The sequence below is a fragment of the Lissotriton helveticus genome, chromosome 2_1, assembly GCF_964261635.1.
Source record: "Lissotriton helveticus chromosome 2_1, aLisHel1.1, whole genome shotgun sequence".
NCBI classification, from domain to species: domain Eukaryota; kingdom Metazoa; phylum Chordata; class Amphibia; order Caudata; family Salamandridae; genus Lissotriton; species Lissotriton helveticus.
The window spans coordinates 399,909,677-399,932,660 of NC_136059.1; the positions used below are offsets into that span (position 1 = coordinate 399,909,677).

The window sequence follows — 22,984 nt, forward strand, 5'->3', positions numbered from 1 at the left end:
ACCTTAGCAATACCAACCCCGGTGGTGGGTCTGCGAACCAAAATCACACCAGAAAGTCCTGGAGAACAGAACAGCCAAATAAGTCTCTCCAGACTCGGCTGTCTAGGCAGTAGTGCTTGGTAAATGTGTGCAGCGAAGCCCACGTAGCTGTCGGACAGATGTCATGCAAGGGAACTCAGAGTCCCAGAGCAGTAGTGGCTGCCGTCGCCCTTGTAGAGTGGGCGCGCAACCAAACTGGAGGCTCCTTTTTAGCCAAGGAGTAACAAGCCTTAAAGCACAGAATGACCCCCCGAGAGATGGTCCGCTTGTGCACAGCCCGACCTTTCTTGGCACCCACGTAGTCAATAAAGAGCTGGTCATCCACCCGGAACTGTTGTGTGCGGTCCAGAAAGAAAGAGAGCGCACGTTTTGGGTACAGACGGTGGAGCCTCTCTTCCTCTTTTGAGGGATATGGAGGTGGAAAAAATGTGGGCAAAGTGATGGTCTGCCTAATGTGAAAGGCAGTGACAACCTTTGGCAGAAAAGAAGGATGAGTCTTTAGAACAACTTTGTCCGGATGGACAGAGTTAAAAGGAGGCTTAGAAGAGAGCCTGGAGCTCACTCACCCTTCTGGCAGAGATGATGGCAACCAAGAAAGCAGTCTTTAGAGTGAGAAGACGAAGAGGACAATTGTGAAGTGGCTCACAGGAAGCACACATCAGAAAGGTAAGAACAAGGTTCAAGTCCCACTGAGGCATCACAAAAGAGACCGAAGGAAACATGTACGTGATGCCTTTCAAGAACCTATTTACAACGGGGGACCAGAAAAGGGAAGGCTGTTCTGGAAGCATTAGAAAGGCAGAAATGGCCGAGAGATAACCTTTGATAGAGCCCAGAACAGAGCCCTGCTGGGCCAAAGAGAGAAGAAAAAGAAGAACCTCTAAAAGAGGGCCGGAAAGGGGATCCACAGCCTTTGCCGTGCACCATGCCACAAACTTATTCCACCTGCAGGCATATACCATCTTAGTGGAGGGACGCCTGGCTGCCAAGATAACATTACAGACTTCAGGAGGCAGGTCGAAAGACGTCAACTGCCGACGCTCAATATCCACCTAAGGCGACTGGGCAGGTTTGGGTGGAGGGCCGTCCCCTGCTGCTGCAACAGAAGATTCTCCCGAAGACACAGACGAATCGGGGGACCGATGTTCATACTGAGTAGCTCGGGATACCATACTCTTCGAGCCCTGTCCGGAGCCTCCAGAATGACTTGGGCCTGGTCGCGCTTGATCTTCTTCAGCACTCTGGGCAGAAGTGGTATGGGCAGAAAGGCGTACAACAGACCGCAGCTCCACTCGCGATGAAAATCGTCGCCGAGCAAGTGCCAAGTTCAACACTGTACCCCAGCACATGTAAGTTCAAAAGATCTTTTCAGAAGTTATTAGCACACAAAACAAACAGGTCAATTGGTCAATTTTTCTTCTTTTTAATCAGTCTTCAAGTTTCCAGTAGCTCAAATGTTGCCAAGCCAACAAGTGTTTTGTCGCCTCAGTAAGTTAGTACATGCGACTTGTTCACAGCTGAACGTTTTCACAGTATTGTAGTTTTTATTGCGGCGATAATTCGGTCCACTCGCACTCGAGTGGACCGGCGTGGGGCACGAGTACGCAGAACGGCGGCTTTCTACACTGTCACAAATTCGGGAGAATCTGAAGCGGAAAACCCACGCTTACATTTGCCCGACAGCTTGGAATTTTACTTTTGGATTTGACCTCACGCCACTGGGATATATGTGGCCTGGAATTATCCATGTTGCCTTGGTGCTGTGCCCACTGGAACTTCAGGTCCCACTGCAGAGTCCGCATATGCCATCTGGCATGATCCACCAGCAGGATGCCATCAGACCCAGTAGTAGAAGCGTCATCCTGACCGAAACCCGGGACAGAGGCTGAAAGATCCAAATCATAGCCTGAATGTCCCGGACTCGCTGCTCAGGAGGATAAACCCGAAACTGCGCCGAGTCCAGAACCGCTCTGATGAAAAGGAGCTTCTGCAAGGGAATCAGGAGCGACTTCGGCACATTGATCGAGAACCCCAGCGAATGCAGCAGGTCGGCCGTAGTCTGGAGGTGGGAGACAACTGCCTGGGGCGAGTCCGCCTTCCACAGCAAGTCGTCGAGATAGGGGACGACTGAAACCCCTGATCTGTGCAGATGAGCTGCGACCACTGCCATCACTTTCGTGAACACCTAAGGGGCGCTAGTAAAGCCAAAGGGGAGCACAGTGAACTGAAAATGCTCATGGCCTACCGTGAATCGTAGGTAGCATCTGTGGGCAGGCAGGACTGGGATATGAAAATAGGCGTCCTGCAAGTCCAACGCCACCATCCAGTCTTGCGGGTCTAGGGCAGACAAGACCTGAGCAAGAGTGAGCATCTTGTACTTCTCTTTCCGGAGGAAGCGATTGACATTCCGAATGCAGGCTCTTGTCCTTCTTTGAAACCAGAAAGTAGTGGGAATAACAACCAAAACCTACTTCTGGTGTCGGAACGCGCTCAATGGCCCCCCTTGGCCTAGAGGGCAGCAACTTCCTGCTGGAGAAGCGCCAAGTGATCCCCTGACATGCGGTGGTACAGAGGTGGCATGGCTGGAGGGGTTGCCTCAAAGGGGAGGGAGTAGCCCCTTCAGACAATTTGCAGCACCCACTTGTCCGAAGTGATGTTGCACCAGTGATGTAGATGATGGCATATTCGTCCACCCACTGGTGACTGATGGGCCTGAAAGGTCGGACTAGGAGGGCTTCGAAGCAGATGCTGCAGGGCAGAAGTGGATTGGCCTCCCGCTGGCCCCCTGAACCACCTCAGCAGTTCCCGCGTCCGCGACCACGCTCAGGTTGTTACTGTTGTCTGTGGCTCTGCGAACGATGTGGGGCGCCCCTTCCGTGGCCACGAAAGGCAGAGGAGGCCACGTGGCAGACAGGCCCAAGGACTTGTCCGTAGCCCGGAAGTCCTTGAAGCGCTCCAACACGCTATCTGCCTTATGACCAAACAGGCGAATGCCATCAAAGGGCATGTCCATCAAGGTGTCCTGAAAAGCCAGTTGTCCTCAACCAGGCGTGGCGCCGAAGCTCCACCATCGTGGAAATCGACCTACCCAGTAAGTCGGCAGTGTCCAGGCCACAATGTATGGTGAACTTTGCTGCATCTCTCCCGGCCGCAATCGCCTGGGAAAGAACTACCTGGGCCTCCTCCGGGCAGCACCTGTGCAACCGTGTCCCACAGAGAGTGGGTATGACGGCCCAAGAGGCATGCGGTGTTCACCGACCGCAGCCCTAAGCTGGCAGATGAAAACAGTTTTTAACAAACTGATCCAGCTTCTTGGATTCCCTATCCAGTGGTGCGGTAGGGAACGGGCTCGGGGACGTAGAGGTTTGGACAACCAAGCCTCGGTTGGGTGAGGAAGAGGGGGTCGCCCAGAGCCTGGCGATGGCGTCGGGCCACGTTCCGATCTACAGGAGCCCCTGTGTTAGGCCTGGTCCAGGTGCCCAATAGAACGTCAGAAAGTGTTGTGTTGGGGCGTGGCTTGGCTGCGAAGCGGAATGGCTGCCTGATCTCGCAGATCCGCTGACCGAGCTAATCAATCCGATAATTATATGCACTTCTGGTGTGGGACATCGGACCTACATCCCCCAAACATCGTCTAAAGGGTCTGACTGCTGCCCGGTGAAGAAATAAGGGGTAGAAAGCTGGCTGGAGCGAGGAGATTGAGATCTGCAGACTAGCGTTGCGGAGGCCTGGTGGACGAGCGGAGACCGCGGGCTCGCTTTACTCCTCTACCCAGACGGGTGTAATAGGACACCGCGCCCGCCCGGAGGCGCCTGCACCCAGGAGCTGAGCCGATTACTGGACTGTGAGTGACGTCAGCGGGCTGCGATCTGTGCACGGAACCGCCGGCTGGGCGGAGATTAGCGGCGAGCTACCGGCCCCACCGCACGCCTTGTGCGACACTTGCTACGGCCCGCAGTTGTGATAATCGCGGTGAGGAGGAGAGTCATCCAGCGCCAGGCCCGGTAGGAGACCAAAGGGGCGAGCATTGCCGGCTGCGCGCTCCCGGTTTACTCGAGGGAGTGATTCATGTGTGGGTACCTGCGCACGGCGCCTTAAACCTAACTATCATGGACATTACTGCAAGCTAATCCCCCGCGCTGTCCACCCTTACTGAAGCGCAACTGGAACTCCCCTTCTGCTGCCCTGAAACCGCCCTGTGATCGGCGCTAAAGTGTGTTCGCAACTAGAGAGTTTCTGGGACACGTACTGCGAGTCCTCGGGCCACCTAACTGAGACGCCGGCGAGTGTGCAAATTGTATGTACGTGCAGCCGCACGCGGCCATTTTGTCCTGAGCTTACCCTACAATCCAGCACTGGAGGCCTGAAAACGCGACGGGGTATTAAGGGGTCGAAGTAATTTATACCGGCTGCACCGATCACGTAGGGATACGCCGGAATCGCACACCACAAGACTGCCCTGAAGGTGCATTGGAGTCGGTAGATACACGACTTGGTGATCCGGCGGGGGGCATTGGCGCGAAACCTGACGCTGTCGAGATTCCGGCCGGAGCAGAGCGGAAATATCTCCTGGAGCTTGCCACTGAATATAGACGGCGGTGCCGTTCCCACTCCTCCACTACCGCGTTGCGTGGTAGCCGAATATGGGGAAGCCGGAAACGAGGCAGCCGAAGCTGACCTTTGACAAGTCTAAGCAGAAAACCACTGGACAGGATCCATCGGAGGATGACGCGACTAAGAGTGACCAGTGCGGCTCGCAAAATGCCGACATCAAATCCATGTTCCAAGAGCTGAAGACGAGCTTGCAAGGCATAGATCACAAAATGGATGATTTGGCAGCCCGCATGGACAGCATGACAAGACGTATGGACAAGCAAGATGGCAGAGTGGGGGTGCTCGAAACGCGAGTGACTGAAACGGAGGAGAGTCAAACTGATATGGATAAAAAACTGCGAGGCATGGATAAGATTTTGTCGTTAATTAAGCAGAAGAACGAAGATTTGGAGGCCCGCTCGAGACGCAACAACGTCCGCATAACGGGCGTGGCGGAATCGACGAACATAGTGAAAATGGAGCTCTACGTCGAGACAATGATGACCGAACTATTTGGCACGGGACTCTCCCAGATGTTCCTGGTCGAAAGAGCGCACAGAACCCTGGGCCCCCAGCCCAAGCCAGGCGCGGCGCCCAGACCTATTATTGCCCGCATCCTGAACTATAGAGACCGGGACACCATATTGCGCATGGCGAGGGACACGAAAGACCTACAATATCAGGGTAATCACATCTCAATATACCCGGACTTCACAATGCAGGTCCAGGCAGCTAGGAGGGAATTTGTTCGGCTAAAAAGATTTTCCAGCAACTTGGCACTAAATATTCGCTTATATATCCGGCGAAGCTGAGGGTGCAGGGACCGGGCAGACCATCCTTCTTTGTGGACGCGAAGGCGGCGTTACAATATGCCAAACAACTGTCACGAGATCAGAAGAAACAGGCGCAATCGGAAGAGCCGGAAGAACGAGAGAGACTGAGCGATGTTGAGTGACTTTGGCCAATACTTTGAACTACTTGCACCGTGCCTTTGCAATCACGGTTCTGAGATGAAGACTGTAGCGACATGTGTACCTGCTGAACAAGACCTGTACAGATAAGTTGAAGAATGCGAATATGAGTGGGGGGTTGTAGAGTCCTTGAGAGATCACTACCAGGCCGGCGCTCGGTCGCCCTGGCACGAGTACAGGGTTAGTAGGTGACCAACCCACGTTCCCCTAGGGATGATTCCCACTGTTCAATGTTTGCTGTGGAATCCTACTGGGTTCTTGCTGTTGGGGAGGGAGGGAAGGGGGGATGATGCACGACCTGATTGGGGGGTTGGAGCGGGAGGGGCAAGGGAGGGTTTGAGTTTGGGATGGCAAGTTGAGTTTTGTTTAATTGTAGGTGATGTGACGTATGTTACAAATATCAACACTGTATGGCACACTGGACTGCACGAACTGTTGGGCAAGCAAGGATGTCATGCTAACTGCTGTCTAAGGGTGGGCGGCAATGCGGACTGTATAATTTCCACTATGATTGCTTGGCTGCTGGAATCCAGGTTGAGCTCTAAACCTGTGGTAGTAGGAACAATGTACATAACAGTGGTTTGACAATGGCTCACATTAAATTGTTAACCTGGAATGTGCGCGGAATGAATGATAGCCGAAAGGCCAGACTGGTACAGGCCTTCCTACTCAGAAAAGCTGTAGATATATGTTTCCTACAGGAGACTCACCTGACTGCAAATGCTTCCTCTGTGCTCCGACACAGTAGATGGGGTGAGATTGTGCACGCGCCTTATTCGAATTACTCACGTGGGGTGGCGATCTTGATTAGACGGGGCCTAAATTGGAAAACGTCGGAGGTGGTGCGTGATCCTGAAGGTAGATTCCTGTTGCTGGTGGGGACGTTGTGTGGCATGCGAATGATACTGGTAAATGTATATGGTCCTAACGATGACAACCCTGACTTCTTTTGTGATTTATGGCATAAGATTCAGTCCCGTGGCCAGGCCGTGATTGTGTGGGCGGGGATTATAATGTGGTGGTATATATATATATATATATATATATATATATATATATAATGGAGGTTACTGCACCCCGAGACCCGGGTTGGGACATGCTTGACACTACACAGGGCGGCATGGTCCAGATTAGATTTCTGGCTGCTGACACGAGACATTCACGCCTTAACACGGGAGGTAGAACACTTGCCCAGATCTCTTTCCGATCACGCTCCAGTCTGTTTGACACTATCTACCCCCTCACAATATGCTCAGCCCTTCAGCTGGAGATTCCCCTCTCGTGCTCTCCGAGACCAAGTTTTCAGGCAGGAGCTGAGAGAGAAACTAGAGGAATATTTTGAATTGAATGAAGGCTCGGTGGACTCCCCAGGCACTCTATGGGAGGCATGTAAGGTGGAGGCAAGAGGGTATTGCATGTCCTTGAAAACAGGGGTTCTCAGATCCATTAGGGACACGCTACAAAGACTGGAAACTGAACTGTCAGCTCTTGAGGCGCTGCTTATGACGGCACCTACAGATAGAGTCCGGGCCGAATTCAGAGTGAAACTCACACAATACCAGGAAGAGGCAGACAGGGAGGTGAAGTTTTTGTCCAGAGATAGTCAGGCTCGGCGATATGGGGAGGGAGATCGGGCGGGTCGTACCTTGGCTAACATGCTTCGGGCACCGAGGGGTACAGAATATGTGTTGGAACTTAAGGATGAGGCCGGAGATGTGGTCAGGGAACCCCAAGACATACTCAGGGTTATGACACATTACTACAAAACACTTTACACATCCAAGGTCACGCCGGACGACAAATCGCTCGCAGACTACCTGGACACAATCGCCCTAGCGTGGTTCAATAATGGGGCCAGGCAGTACATGGACTTGCCGTTTTCACAGGAGGACATGAGAGCAATAATTGCTGGACTGCCCCCAGGAAAAGCACCAGGGCCGGACGGACTAACAGCAGACTTCTATAAGGAGTACGCAGACATACTAGTCCCCAGACTACATAGGGCCTTCGAGGAGGCGATGGAATCGGGTACGCTCCCACAGACGATGAGAGAGGCGATGATTATTACGATCTTAAAGCCGGATAAGGATCCCACAAATCCAGATTCGTACCGTCCGCTTTCGCTCATTAACATTGATGCTAAAATCTATGCAAAACTGCTCGCAGACCGTCTTAAATACATGTTGCCGCAAATAGCGCTCTCTGATCAATGTGGCTTTGTGCTGAAGAGATCCACTTCGCATAACCTGAGGGTGCTGTTTGGACTCCTCCACTATCTTGACCCGCAGGTGAAGGCTGCTGCAGCACTATTGGATGCAACTAAGGCATTCGATTCTCTTGAATGGAAATTTCTACTCACCCTTTTCACCCGTATGGGATTTAGCCCACTATTCGCCAGACGCATTGGCATATTATATAACAACCCGTCCGCTAGAGTTAGAGTCAATGGACAGACTTTGTCTTCCTTTCCGATAACGAGGGGTACCAGACAAGGGTGTCCCCTGTCCCCGTTGCTGTTCGCTATTGCAACGGAACCGCTAGCGGCGCGCATGCGCCAACACCATACCCAGCGCAGCATCGGCTTCACGTCACGCGGCCTTCTCATCTCCCTCTATGCTGACGACGTGACAATATACATGATGAACCCGGCGGACAACTTTGACCCATTAATGAGAGAAATACTGCGGTACAGCGGCCTCACAGGTATTAATATTAACTGGTCGAAGTCTACCATCCTGCCGTTGACAGACGGCACAACCGAATGCCACACTGAATTTCCGATAGACTGGACAGAGAACGCGGTCAAATACCTGGGAATCAGGGTCAGCCGCTCTATACAGGACATTTGGCTATCGAATTTCGGAGTGGCAATGGACTGGCTCGAGGGCAAAGTGAAGAAGTGGAAAACCCTGCCACTATCGCTGACAGGCCGCATAGCCATTGCCAAAATGGTTGTGGTCCCCAAATTTCTTTACTTATTTATAAACATACCCCTTCCATTGACGATGGCGTTTTTTCGCCGGCTCAGGTATGCTATGATCGACTTGGTCTGGGCGGGTAGGCAGCCTAGAGTGACCTGGAACCTTCTCACTCTTCCGTTTCGTCAGGGAGGGCTGGCTGCGCCGGATTTCGAGCTATATGCGTATAGTGCGCAAGCCCAGTACTTGCACTACTGGCAACACCCGACCCCATTTCAGCCGCACGTGGCGATAGAGACTGATGTGGCGGCCCCCTGCCCCCTTAAGGCTGCGGCGTACATGAAGTACAAGCGGTCCCAGGAAGACATTGATACTGTAGAAGTGGTGCGCTGGGCCTGGACGGGTATTGCTAAACGGGCAGGAATTAGTGAACTGTATGCCCCAAGCATGCCATTGGAAGGTAACCCATTGTTGGGGCCGCTAACAGATGCAGCGGTAGTCCGCAGAGCGTGCGAACGAGGTCTGAAGGTAGCGGGAGATTTGTACCCTGATGATGTGTTTATTGAGCTGCAAGATATGACTGAGTCCACCGACCCAACGGCCTCAGAACTGCTGTTGTATTACCAACTACGGGCTGCATGTAAAAAGCGGTATCCAGTCTTCCCTGTGGTCCCACCGACGCTGGCGGCTTTGGAGGATGTGTTGTCAAACGCCTCCTCGCATAAACTGATAACACGTATATACAGGGCTACGCAGAATGCGTCGCCTGTCCCACACACTGATTCGAAGGTGGCCTGGGAGGTGGAGGTGGGAATAAACATCACGGAGAAGCAATGGACATTCTGCTGCACACAATTAGAACACCTATCGCCAAATTATAGGCTGAGGCTCATACACTTTAATTATTTACATAGAACTTACCGCACGCCCCGGCAGTTGGTCAAAATGGGTCTGCAGGCAGACGCGTCTTGTTGGAGATGTGGTGAGGGGGAAGCTACATTCTATCACCTGGCCTGGGAATGTGGCCCAATACACACGTTCTAGGAGGCAACCTGCCGCAGCATAGGGCAGATAATGGGTGCACCTTTGGACCCTGACCCACTAATCGCGCTGCTAGGGTTTGTGATGCCCATACCAAGTGCATCGCGGAAGCTGGTAGCCCTCCTGTTATTACTTGCAAAGCGACAAGTTGCACTTCACTGGAAGCAGAGGGCTGCACCTACTTCGTCCAATTGGGTTAAATCTGCACTGTACTGTAAAGATCAGCTGTCAGCCTATTGGGAATTAATGCCACTGCGTTCCAGACCTGCAGACATGTGGCAGCCGTTGGTAGACTGGCTGGCTGGGTCGGGAGGCAGTGACTGAGAGCAATGGGTGGGGAGAGGCTGGGGAGGTTGAGTGGGTAATTCGAGGCTTGTGACCAATTATGGAGGACAGCAGCAGAAAGCAACAGTGCCTGGGGATGTGTAGTAGGACTATTACTTGCTGATATGCGACACTCACATACGTCTGTTGTAGTTTGTTGATGAGTTTTAACATGTATGGGTATCCTGCGCAACTGTACGCTTTATAATTTCTGGATGTACACTGAAATATACTTCAGCTGCCTGCCTCCGGGTTGTTGGCTAAATAGCGGTGTATATGTTGTAGATAACAATAAAGGTTTTTGAAAAAGAAAAAAAAGAAAGTGTTGTGTTAAAAGGCAGCAAGGGCTCCGAAGAGGTAGCCGCCGGTTGGAGCACTTCTGCCAGGAGGTTAGTACTGACGGCCACCGTAGGGAGTTCGAGGCGGAGAGCCTCGGCCGCCCTACGCAACGCCTCTGCGTAACTGACTCCCTCCTCCATAGCCACGGTAGGAGGAGACAGCATGCCAAGGTCAGGAGAGGTGTCAAGACCACTGGCCTCCCCCAAATCCTCTTCAGAGTCCTGATCATAAGCACAGTCCTGTGCCAGAGGGTCCTCAGACCCCTCCCAGTCCTCCCCTTCCTCCGAAGTCTGTGGAACAGGCTCAAAATAAGGAAGAGGGACATAGGGCACAAAAGGGCCCGTCTGCGTCGGTATCGGTGTCCGGCACCGTGTCCGAGTTGGGGCTGAACGTGGAGACGACGTAGTCCTGAGGAGCGGGCGACGTCGGAAGCGGTGCCGGGGAGATTGGCGCCAGTGGAGGTGTCACTAGGTCAACCGGTGTCGATCTGGACCCGATCCCGGATCCTTGGGGGGCATGCGGCTCTGGGGCTGCCGGTGACAACATGGCCGGAGCCGCCGGAGATGGCAAAGCAGGACCCCCATAGCAGGACCCCCAGTCAGGCCCGTGGGGCCCGAGGCACGCCGGCGGGGCCAGACGGCCCAAAGAGTCGGGCCATGGCACCAAGAAACTCTTGCACCTGGGCCGGCGTCGACTCCAAACCTGGGAAGGGGGGGTAGACTGGTGGCGACGTCGTAGGCTCTGCCAGAGCCGTGGGGTGGCACCGCCCACATCCTCAGACGCGTCGCACGCGGGAAGTCGAAGAGCGACGATGCTTCTTTGACTTCTTCTTGGAATGCTTCGACTTACGTGACCCCGAGTACGAAGACTTAGACCCAGAAGAATGATGGTGACGACTCCACGACCGGTCCCTCGACCTCCCACGGGACCGAAACCTCGAGTGGCGCGGAGCCGACTGCCGGACTTCAAGCAACTTTCTGGACCGCTCCCGCAAAGTCTTCGGCGCCATGGCCCAGCAGTCAGGGCACGACTTGGGGTCGTGGTCGCGCCCTAGGCAGTAGAGACACACACGGTGTGGATCCGTCTCTGACATCATGCAGTGACAGTCTCGACAGTTCTTGAACCCGGGCATCTCTACGACACCAGGAGTCGATCGACTCGAAAAGAAAAATTCAGTCAAAAAGTGACTAGGGGTACTAGCCCTTCCCGGATTTGCGCTTGCTAGCGCGGAAAAAGAAAGAACTGACGTCATCCCGGCGCCAACGATGCACCCGGAGTTGGACGCCGATGCCTACTGACGCGCAGGGTTACTGCTGATGAAAAAACTTTCCGGATCCAGTCTGACGCCTGGGGTAATTCTAAGGTAAGGAATCTATCACTACGTGTTTCTTTCAGATATTGTCCAGCACTGTTATACCCATGTAATGTGCCACAACAGACACATACATACATTCAAGCACACATATCCCATCATTGTATACTTTGTAGTACTGTAGCCTTTCTGTAATGTACCAGGGTGTTATATTGGCAAACATACACACTGCCAGCATACACACTCACCGTTTGTGCGCTGCACAACACTTCACTTTCAAGTATTGTACTTCTCGCAAGCACACATACACCCAGCACATGTTTTTCACTGCGCATGCACTGCACAACACTACATCTCTAATGTAACGTATTCCTTGCAGGCATACATACACTCAGCAAATGCACTAACCATTCATGTGCTTTAAAGTCTGCCCCTGTACAGTAACCTTCCCAGGTACACAACCGTTCAGCGCGAAGTCACCACTCCTGCACTGCACAGCAGTCTACATCTACCTATGTAGGCCAAGTGTGAGTTAAGCACACAGCAGAGGAACGTTAAAGAAGGTGAGTGTGAGCCTGTTGGCCTCACTCTAGTGACATAGGGTAAAACGGACCTGTTCACTCCTACTGATCACTACACTGAATGCACTCATGCTGCTAAGCTCTTGGTGAAGGCGGTAGCCTTCACTACTATGAGGGTAACGCTTTGGCCACCCCGCCGGCACAACAATACCGCAATTCGTGAGACATCAGCATTAGGGATACAGACAACAGTACAGATGCCCACTCGGGGCAGGAGTACGCTTCCTTTACCATGCAGAGGACTTTTCTGCGCCAACAACTTGCACAGAAGATCACTGAAAAAAGGACGTCTATCCTGCTAGACCAGGAGTTCAGTGCAATTATCATTTCAAAAGTGGTGCAAATTCGCACCAAGACCCGGTTACTGAGAGGCAATGTTATGCACTATACACCGTTGCTGAAATAAGCGTTCCTCCTTTGAGGTAAGAGAAATGGCTGTTCTTGCTCAAGTTCGAGGAGGTTCCGGAGAAATAAAACTGTTTGCCTCCAATGTAAAAGTAACCAGTATGCGTGGTTTATTTGAAATCTTTGAATTACGTGCCTCAGCTGGGAAATCAATGTATAATAATAATAAATAACTGGAGTGAAGGCCTAAATTATACAAACTGCCGCCTTTCCAAACAAGAGGTGAATAGGGTGTTTTGCAATCTCCCGGGACAGCGAGGGATTGCTAAACAGCACTTTCTGCATTATTTGTCTATTTATTTATTTTATATAGCACACACCTAACGACGAGTACAAGCTAACTAAATGAGCAGCAAACTAACTAAATGAGCAGCAAAGCACTTACAGATAACATAAGGAACTTGAAAGAAAATTGAGAATAAAGAAAAGGAGAAAACAAGAGAGACGCATAGCCTGAATAGGTGAATTTTTTGATTTTTGGGGAATTTAAACCTTTTTGTTTTCAGTCTAATGCGATCAGCACTTGAGCTCCACTTATACCACATGGGAGCTAAGCAGGAGAAGGTTTATTCCGATAATTTGCATCTTATCACATTAAGCATTTCAAAAATTAGACACCTCTGTTTCTAGTGTTGTGACTGCATGTGATTTCATTCTTCAGGTGAGACAGTAGGACAGTGCGAATTGCTTCATATGTTATATATGGTATCTTGAATTAAATCCTAACTTCTACAGGAAAAAAGAGAAGATGTCTTAAGAGATATGGTCCAATTTCTAGATTCCTGGCTGCAGCCAAACAGGTTGTAGCACGCAAAATTGCTTGTAGAGCCATAATAGATCTGTGAAGTCCCACACACCAGTCCCAAGAGGACTTCACGGACTCCATGAAGGCAGATGAACCCAAACACCTGTACTGCTCATTTGAAGTCCATGTGAGGGATGGAAGGTTGGAAGTGTCTGAGTTAATGGAGTTGGTACCAGGCAGCTTTTGTTCGTTTGGTGTTAGACTAGGGTTTCCAGTGATGATAAATAAAGCAGTGGGCCTGGCGTGCAGGACCAAAGATGCCGGGAAAGAAACTGATTGGAAGAGAAGACTATTCAAAGGAGTCCAGTTTCACAATCCTCCAGGAGAGGAATGACTGGAACAAGTTTGGGACGGTTCCCTAGCTCGATTCTGATGAGATAATACATAATCGTGAGTAGCAGTCCAATTCTGAAGACTGCTGAAAGGTCAACAAGCATTGGCATAGCCAATAGGTCTCGCTTTTGGGACCTGTTAAATAACTAAATACTTATAGGGTACCAAAGGCGAGACCTATTGGCTATGCCAATACTTGTTATATTAAGAACCCTGAGGGAGAGCCCGAGAGGGAGATGTCTCACAGTCTCAGCACCTGCTTTTTAGAGCTGTCGATGCTGAGCACTGACAGGACCGGACCCGGTCCACTTAAAGCACTGGTGACATATCAAAGTAATGGAAGAGCAGTACGCGGCGCCCACTGTATGTTTCAGAAGAGTATACACGAGGTGCAGCTCATTGACCTAAATAGCTAAATGAAACTTAAATCAAGCTCTCTGAAAACAGGGGGGAGGGGGGAATGAGCAATCAATCTTGTGCTGGTCGGTGCACCACATATGGTTCTATTACCACAATCTGACTGACGACGAAGCTATGAAACGAAATATCGCTTTCGGTTTCCTCCCCTGACTGTCTATAAATAAAGGGATACTAATCTTTTAGCCAGAGTGAAGAGAGAAGGCAGAAAGCCTCACCGGGTTAGCAGCAGCAGGTGACGACCTGCTTGCGGCAAGCACCTTTTTCAATACACAGATTATTTAGCCGAAGACTGTCTTTTCTATTTCTTTTTTTTATTAATGCCAAATATTATATGCGAGAATAGTCTACCTAAGTCGACCCTCGGACCCTGTGCCAGTCCTCCTGGGCTTTTACCAGTTTTTCAGCGGCTCGCTAGGTTGAGCTTGGATTCCTCCAGTCTTATAGGTTTCTGATGCCCTGGAGCGGACTCCGAAACAACCCTATCGGTATTGCAGAGGACTCAGACATCAGGCCATTTTACGTACCGGCTGCTTTGATACATTCCTGAGATCCACGAAGGTAAGACTGAGACTGAAGCACTGAGTAGGTCTGCTGTAACACTCCTCTGTGAGCCGGTGGGTGTCAGGGGCCATGGCCAAGAGGGTATCGGTGCTCAGAGTAAAGTGTGGAGCCTCAGAGCGTAAAACAGCAAGGCTCTGGGTATTCCCAAACAGAAACTCCCCCATTGCTCCCAGAAACAAGCAACAAACACGAGTGCCTCGAGCGGCGGGGGAGGAGAGGAGGGGCGGCTGCGATTCACTCGCGTGAGCCATAATTGCGACCAGATGGGCCGCGCGCTCTCAAGAGTGAATCTCCTGACGTGCACGCGTTGCCCTTGAAGGCAATGGAACGCGTGCATGTGCTTGGCTGAAAAGCCAGAGTGACAGCAAAAGGTCATTTGCCTTTGCAGCGCATGTGCGCTGCAAAGGCAAGTCCTAAAAAGGACCAGTAGGTATTACATGTGTCCGAATTTACAGTGAATTGTTATATTATGTTACAGATATTTATCAAGCGCACGTTCACCACACTGTTTCTTGACGCTGGAGTGGAGGTAAGGTAGTAGCGGAAAGAAGAGGCCTAGTTGTCATATGCCTGGGAAAACAACCAGGTCTTCAGCTGTTTTCTGAATAGTGCACAAGAGGTGGCCGGCCTCAGCTCCACAGGGAGCGAATTCCAAAACTGGTGGGCTAAGACTGCAAATCGAGAGCCACCATGTTTATTACATTTAAAGGTAGGCGTGACTAACAGATTCAGACAGGAGGATCGTAGGTTACGAGTGGGGACATAACGTAGAATCTTGGAGGAGATGAAGGCTGGACTATTGCCGTGGAGTGCTTTAAAAATAGTGCATCCCAACTTAAATATGCAATGCATGGCCACTGGTAGCCAGTGGAGGCTTTTCAACAGTGGTCTGACGTGATGCCATTTAGATTGGTGAAAGATCAGTCTAGCAGCCTGATTCGGGACTAGCTGAAGGCGTCTGAGTTGGTAAGCCGGGATGCCTACATAAAGTGAATTGGCATAGTCCAGTCGGGAGATGACCAAAGGGAAGATAACTAAGGTCAGAGCTTCCCGAGACAGAAATCTGCTGATCTTCTTGATTCTACGCAGTTGATAAAACCCAGCAGAGACCACCAAGCTGATCTGAGCCTTCAAGGACAGGTAATTGCTTATCACTATGCCCAAACTCTTGGCTGAGTTGACCGGAAGGAGAGGGTCGTCCAGAATAGAAGGCCAAAAGTTGGAGTTCCATGGATTAGCAAGCCCGCCAGTGAGGTTAAGCTCAGTTTTATCAGGGTTGAGCTTCAATTGATTTTCATTCATCAGAATCAACTGGGACGAAGGTCTACAAATATTGGGAACATCAATAAAAGAGACGAAGGTCGGCATACTAGCCTTAATCGCAATGATTTTCTCCATAAAATATGAGTTAAGAGAATCACAGAAGAACTGTGAGGGGGTCAGTTTCAGCATGATTCTGTCTGTTTGGAAAGCTCGTGTACTATAGAAAAAATATCTTTAGACTTGTTTGCTGAGTTTAGAACCTTCTTAGAGAAATAATCTGCCTTAGTTTGGAGAATGGAATTTTTCTATTCTTTCAACAAGTTAATATAAGTGGTCTTATCTTCTATCAGATAATGGAGTCTCCATCTGCGTTCTGCTTGTCTCAGCGCCAGCTTCTTAGTTTTTAGATCATCAGAGAACCACCGATGTGCGTCGTGGAGTCTCAGAATCTTAGTTGACTTAAGAGGGGCGACGATGTTGCATGCGGACTCAAGCCATAATTTGAAGTTCGCTGCCTGTGTTTGAACCAGTTCCGGTACAGATGGGGCCGTAGTGGTTAGAAGTGAGCAGAGGTAATCAATGTTAGCACTTTTTCCATTTCTGGACATGTAATTCTTTGCCAGTAGGGTTTTAATGGGGTATACATCAGAAAGAGTAAAAAAAATAAAATGATAATCCGACCATGTACAAGGGGAAATCAGGGGGTTGAGATCGTCAGGTTAGCTGTCAAGACTTGGTCCAGCGTGTGCCCCTTTATGTGAGTAGCTTTGCGCACATTTTGGGTGCAATTCATTCCAGACAGAAGATCTGTCAGTTCTATTGAGCTGGCACTCTCCTGTTCGTCGTAGGGCCAATAATTAAAATCACCTATAATATGAAGTTGGGCGTGGTTAATGGCTAAGTGAGAAATAATTTCGCCCAAAGCCAGAGGGAAAGTAGGCATATTATACGGAGGTCTATAAAAAAAGAGCGTAAGTGAAAGATGACTGGGGGGATTCAAATTTAGGAACTAAACTATCAACAGAGGGAAAACCCGTAACCCCTAGTGATTTAAACTGGTGATCCTTATCGATGATAGCTGCAACCCTACCCCCACTTTCCCTGGGAGACGGTTAGATTGCAAGATGAAGTAGGTATCAGGTACTGCCGCTAAGATGTCAGGGGCAGACTCTTCAGTAAACCATGTTTCAGTAAGAAGAAGTAGATCTGGCTTTTCAGACTGTAGGAGTTGAAAAATGTAGAGTTGGTGTTTCACCATGGACCGAGTGTTCAGATACATAACCAGGAGACCCTTTATTTCCTTGCTCTGGGGAGTATCAAGGGCGTGCAATATTATGGGGGAGGGAGCAAAGTTGTGCAGGATTTCCGGGTGAGTAAGTCTCTGCTTAAAAATACCAGACTCCTTTAAGTTGAGACGAATATTATCAGCTATTTCATACTTTCCATACAACTCCCTCAACTCCGTGGCCGAGTAGCTCAGTGTCCACTGTTTGAATTGTGGCGCTCTGTGCTGGCTCCCTGCATCACAAAAGGCCAAACAAATTTAAACCCTTGAGTTGGCCCATAAATCTCTCCGTGATCCATGTCCAAATATTAATTCTGATAGATGTAGCCACTACATGCCTTGGAACTCATTTTTTTAGATCTGCCTCCCTATCACTGTTAGCCGTGCATAAGTTCAGACATTCAAACCTGGGCGGGAGGGGGTTGGGGGGGTCAGCAGCGAAGCTCTACAGTGAGCTGCCACTACAGATCAGAGAAGCGTCTTCCCTTCTGAAGTTTAGGAAATCTACAAAAACCTGCCTCTTTCCATCTCCCTAACCACTACCTCTGGTCCATTATTTTATGAGTCAGTGTACTCTTTAGACTCCCATCCAGGGCCAAGGTGCTCATTCAGGTGCTGCGCACTTTAGAAACGGGTTCGGACTGGCCTATAGGGCCGTCGGGCAGTGCCTGATAGGCTTGGCTGACAGATCAGTATGGGCCGGTTTAAGGCCGGGTGGGCCGGTTTTTTACCAGTGATTTCACTAGTATCACCACTTTTTCTTGTTTAACTATATGCTTCTCTAATGTGGGCCAGTTTTAGCTTGGTGCCCGGATCTATTTTTCGTCCCAGTCCGATCCTGTGTAGAAATATAAAATTATACGAAAATGTAGGTGCATTGCCCGCCAAGGAGCCGTGTCTCTCAGTGGCTTTGGCATATGTGTTAAAATTCCAAGTGAAGATGTTTTCGCCAACGGAATGCTGTTGGCGTGCCTTATATAGGCTCACATGCACAATATTCAGATTTTACATACAGGAGCAAACCCACTTGGTAGTATGAAAGGGTAACGTGCAAAAAGGCCATGTCAATAGGAAGCTTGTAGCAGTCCACTGTGGTAAACTTGTGCGGTGTTTAGAAGCATAGTTGTTTCCAACTTTGTCCTAGAATTAGGTGGGAACACCATTTTTCTGACACATGACTAATTGGCGGAAACGAAAATAATTGTTTCACAGATTTTTATTTATTTTCTATATCGGAAGAATGACTAAGTAAGGTTGATATAGTACTGCCTTTCTGAAACCAGTTGAAACCGGATTACTGGTGTCTGCTGCCTGGCTGGGCTTCCTGGAATGGACACTGAAAATAGGTGCGGAGAAGCGCAAAGCGAATTGCCCCTAAGGTTTCATTACAATGATTTAATCGCTTACTTTGTTATGTTATGTTAATTATTTCTTCTATTGCGCTCGGCTACTCCAAGGAGCATCCCGGCGCTTTGGCGAAGAATATCTGCAGGTAGAAGGGCAACAAAAATCAAAAACAAGAATCAAAATAATAATTTTTCAATTATATTCTCAATTCAATCTTAGCATTGGAAAATTGTTACATAATTAACAAATCAAATAGGTTTGAACAATGTTATCAGTTCATGAAAAAATAACAATTGGTGTTTTCAATTGCATATAATTTTTCAACAACCCGAATGCATTTCAAGTTACACCCTTCTTCAGGGGGATGACGTTAGTGCAAACAAATCTTCCAGGGCCTCCTGCCAGTACACAAAGAAAACAAACTAAATGCGACATCATTAAATTCGCACAGATTGAATTGAGAATATAATTGAAAAATTAAATTACTATTTTGATTCTTGTTTCAGAGTTTTTGTTGAAAGTAAGTTTTAGCGATTAAATCAGTGTGTTGAATCTTTAGGGGCTATTCGCTGGGCGCTTCGACAAGGTACGGAGTCCTCTCCACACCCATTTTAAGTGAGAATTTTTCAAGTGAGACAGGCAGATACCATAAACAAAGCTGCACGCACTGTTTTCATTTGAACATTTGAGTAATCAGGATTAAGCACCTTACCAGGTGCGCAGGTTGATTTCAATCAATTGAAGTACTTCCTGGAATGATGCCAGTGAGTTTCTTTCATACCTTCCCTTTAGCTTGAACAGGTGTGAAAATGTGTGAAAGGGCCACAAATCTGAGGTTCGCGTGCTATACAGTACCATTCCTCACCTCAGCCCCTTACGGCGTTGAAAGCCATATGTACAGAGCCGAAAGTCAACGATCAAACATCTGTGTGGACAAAACAGTGGGTTCGGTTTTGGAAACCTACTGGCAGTGGACGTCTGACAGGTCACCCACAAAGAGGATCCCACCCAAATTTTGTGTCACAACTGGGTGTTAACGGAGCACAACGTCAGCGTACGTTTTTGAGTACACACAGGCTCCCAGAGACAGGTAGGCACCTTACCCTATGTGTGGGATGACAAGTGTCCTTAGCAGGGTACGCCTCACATCAATCACGAAGGGACAGAAGGGAGGGAACTGTGCTGGAATTTTAACATGATTTTTTAAGGGACCCAGTGTCGGAGGGACCTCCAGATACCCCCCAACGCACCACACAGGCTGCAGAGCTTTTGTTACCCCACTGCCGAGTATGTGTAATCCTGACTAATGGCAGCGGAAAGCCTTTTTTAGGTCTCACCTACGCAGCGCACATGCACTGCTTAGGAGGAGAGCTTTAGAAATTGATTCACTTTTTGGTCCAAAAACGTGCACGCTTTGGCGATTCCCGGGAGCAAGCTTTGAAACCATCTCTTTGTAATTAACTTGTAAATAACTTCCAAACAGATGGTGCCCAAGGCTCGCTCCCACGAGGGAAACGCTGTGTGTGACCTCTTCCACACTCCCCCCATCCCTCCAACTTGTTAACCCGCGGGCTATTATTCTTGAGGTGAGTCCGCCTCGGGAGTAGCTGTCAGGAGGAGGAAGAGGGTTTGCTCTCCCACTCTCCGGTGCTTTATTTAATCATTTACAGCACGGCTCCCGCTAGGGACACCGCGCTCACTTTATTTACTTATTTCTCGTTCTCACCACTCACAGGCTTTTTAGGTCTTACTCTATAACCTGTAAGCCCACCCAGTCTTTTCGCCCTCTCCATGCATCATGTTCTCCTCATGGGGTCCTGCTCTTTGCTCCCCATTTACCTCCCTTGCCCCCTCCTTTTGCCCCCTCTTTACCCCTTTCTCCCTCTCCTTGCTTCCTTTTCACCTTCCCTACTTTTTCTTCATTCTCCCACTTCACAAGTTCCTCCCGCCCTCACTCGCACGGACTGCTCCATCTGCGCCAGAAGCTTCCCAAAGGAGTGAGTCACGGCTGCCAGGTGGCCCCGGGCCATGCGTAGCACTTTCAATCTGAGCAGAACTCCCACCCCGCGTGCACACGCCTCGAGCCACACACAGACTATAGCCACTATGGCGCCTCCACCTTAGCAAACCGCAGCAAGGATCCCTGGAGTTGCAGGCAGCAGAGCCCTTGCTGGGTAGGATTAAAATAAAGCGTAACTTACCAGGGCAGTCAGTGGGCTGGGCGCTTGCTGCAGAGGTGCGCACCTGACAACAGCCCGATCCCAGCTGGTTTCCCGCACGTTACACCCGAAATGCTTAACCATCAGTCCCACGTTTAAAGATGGTAGCTCAGCTGTTCATGTGCCTGCTGCATAGTTCCCAATACAGCATGCAAACCGAGTCGCTGAACCAGCCAAGTGTGTAACTGCTGTTCCAAGGAGGATCGTGTGACCCCAATCCCAATGAGACAGTAGTTTATTCGGTTAAAGCATGTATTGTATTGTAATTGCATTTATTTAGTGCTTACTACCCCTGACGAGGCGTCAAAGTGCTTTTTCGGCGAGTAGCACACTACTCCGGGACCCATAGAGGATTAGTGTTGAATTGGTATAGTGAAACAAGCAAGTACATGTGGTGGATAGGTTAGTCAGTTAATTGGATTTGGAATGATGGCAGAAGGATAGAGGAGAACAAAGGTTTGTATTTATATAGCGCTTGTTGATGCACGCTATTCAGGAAACCTACAAAGGATTAGTGGTGAATTAATATGGTGAAATATGAAGTAATTTCAGTGGTGGATATTAGTCAGTTACTTGGAGTGAGAAGGATAGCAGAGGGATAAAAGGGGAAGAACGATTTGCATTCATATAGCACTTGTTACCCCTAATGGGTATTGAAACGCTTTTCTGGCGAGTAGCACGCCACTCCGGAACCCATAAAGGATTACTGTTGAAAATGAGTATAGTAAAAAAAATATGAAGTAATTTGAGTAGTGGATATGTTATTCAGTTATTTGGGTAGTATATTAGTATTGTTTAATATGGAATTTGAGAAGTGAACATGTTAGTCTGTTAATTTCGATTGAAAAGGATAGTGGATAAAGGGTGAAGGATTTTTTTTTTAGGTCTTAGCAGTAGGAGGAGGCTTTTGGATGAGTAAAAAGGAGTTTTGGAGGGGAGGACTCAGAGGGAACAGTTTAGAAAGGTTTGTTTGAGGGGATCGGTATAGTAAAAGAGGTGTCAGATGATGCAAGGAGGGGTAGAGTAGGGGAGAGTCTAGAAAGGGTTATTTTGGCAATCATAGTAGTGGTATGGGGTTTGGGATAACAGTGGATGTAGAGGATATAGTGATACATGTATAGGATGAGAGATAGGGTAGTGCATTGGAAGGAGTAGTAGAAGAAGTTTGAGATGAGTCAGAAGGTTGGGCTAGAAGATATATTGAGCTAAGTATAGGCTGAGAAATAGGGTAGTGCATTGGAAATGCTAAATTAGAAGAAAGTGATAAATATATAGATCCATAATTACATTGAAAGTATATAGATACATAAAGGAGGTAAGTATATGTAGATTAAAGATATTGATAGAGGCACATGATGAGAAATAGGGTAGTACATTGGATATGCTTTCTCAGGAGAAAAGTAACAGGCACACAGATCCAAGTACATGAAGGTACATAGATGCACAATGGAAGTATGTACATGTAGACCAAAGATGATTTTTATTTATTATTATTATTTTTTCTCTCAACAACATAATTATTTTACATGTTTATACAACGTAATACACAAAGATAGGTACATATCTATAGTGAAAAAAATGCTTGTATACAGAGGGATATGCTGTAAATTTCTGTTTGCGTATGGTGCTTATGTGGGGAAGAGCCAAATCTTGAGTAGTTTTCTGAAGATAAGGTGGTTGTCGGTGGACCTTATGTTGGGGGGTAAAGAGTTCCATAGTTTGGCTGCTTGAACAGAGAAGGATGTGCCACCCATGTTTTTTTTCTTGTATGGTGGGATTTTGAGGCGAGATGCTCCTTTAGAGCGGAGGTTCCTTTGTTGAATGTGTTTGGTGATTTTATTCCTGATGAATTGCTTTGTGGGTGATACAAGGCAGCTTGAAAGTGGATCTCCTGGCAACCGGTAACCAATGGAGGGCTTTCAAGGCAGGGGAGATGTGGTCTTGGGGTTTGATATGCAAGAGTAGTCTGGCAGCAGAGTTCTGAATCTGTTGTAGTCTTTTCATGGTTGTTAAAGGTGATCCGTGGTAGAGGCTATTGGCGTAATCGAGTTTTGACAGAACAAGGGAGATGGTAGCTTGTACCTTGTGTGGAAATCCCAAATGAGGGATGATTCGGTGCAGCGTTTTTATAATAGCAAAGCTTGATCTTGCTAGTTTATCCACTTGGGCATTCATCGACAGCTTGGAGTCCATGGTCATTCCGAGGTTTCCTACTTCCTTCGATAATT

General features: G+C 48.9%; 1 protein-coding gene across 1 annotated transcript in view; it reads right to left on the reverse strand.

The window, feature by feature from the left end:
- Nucleotides 1-22,984, reverse strand: part of C2_1H5orf34 (chromosome 2_1 C5orf34 homolog) — a 447,867-nt gene that overhangs the window by 142,709 nt on the left and 282,174 nt on the right. The gene's annotated exons all lie outside the window — the stretch shown is intronic.